Source organism: Cystoisospora suis, assembly GCF_002600585.1.
Source record: "Cystoisospora suis strain Wien I chromosome Unknown contig_4109, whole genome shotgun sequence".
Classification (NCBI taxonomy): Eukaryota; Apicomplexa; class Conoidasida; order Eucoccidiorida; family Sarcocystidae; genus Cystoisospora; species Cystoisospora suis.
Window position 1 is genome coordinate 12,515 of NW_027156902.1, and position 515 is coordinate 13,029.

Below are 515 nucleotides of genomic sequence, written 5' to 3' on the forward strand. Positions count from 1 at the left end.
GTGCCCTACCTCGTGGCCGTGGGGTGGTAGCCGCTGTCGCCTCGAAGATCTCCTTTTCTTCTTCCGGTAGTCCTGGGCACTCTGCCAGGGCCACGTGGAACTCCAACAGGTAGTCCTGGGTGGTTCTCGACTGCTTGATCTCGCGCAACGTCTGTACTCCGGCTCTGTAATTGTTGGAGCCGAAGTGTCGCATAAGCGTGTCCTTNNGGGCCTATCTACCGCCCCCAGGGCTGGAAGAAACCAGCTCGTGATTCTCTCGTCGAAAAATTATACCGCCACGGTCAATCTATGCTTCTGGGGGACTCGGCGAGCGTCCATGTAGAGCTCCATCTGTCCGATCCACGATGCCGGACGTGTCCCCTTGAAATGTCGTGGCTTACTGTCAGGATTTTGCAATCCTGCCCTGATCGTCATCAAATAGTATCCTATTTTTAAGAATGACGATCGTTGTGAGAACGCACCGAGGCTGGAAAGACTAGATCAGGCCGAGATAAGGAAACCAAGAGGCAAACTAC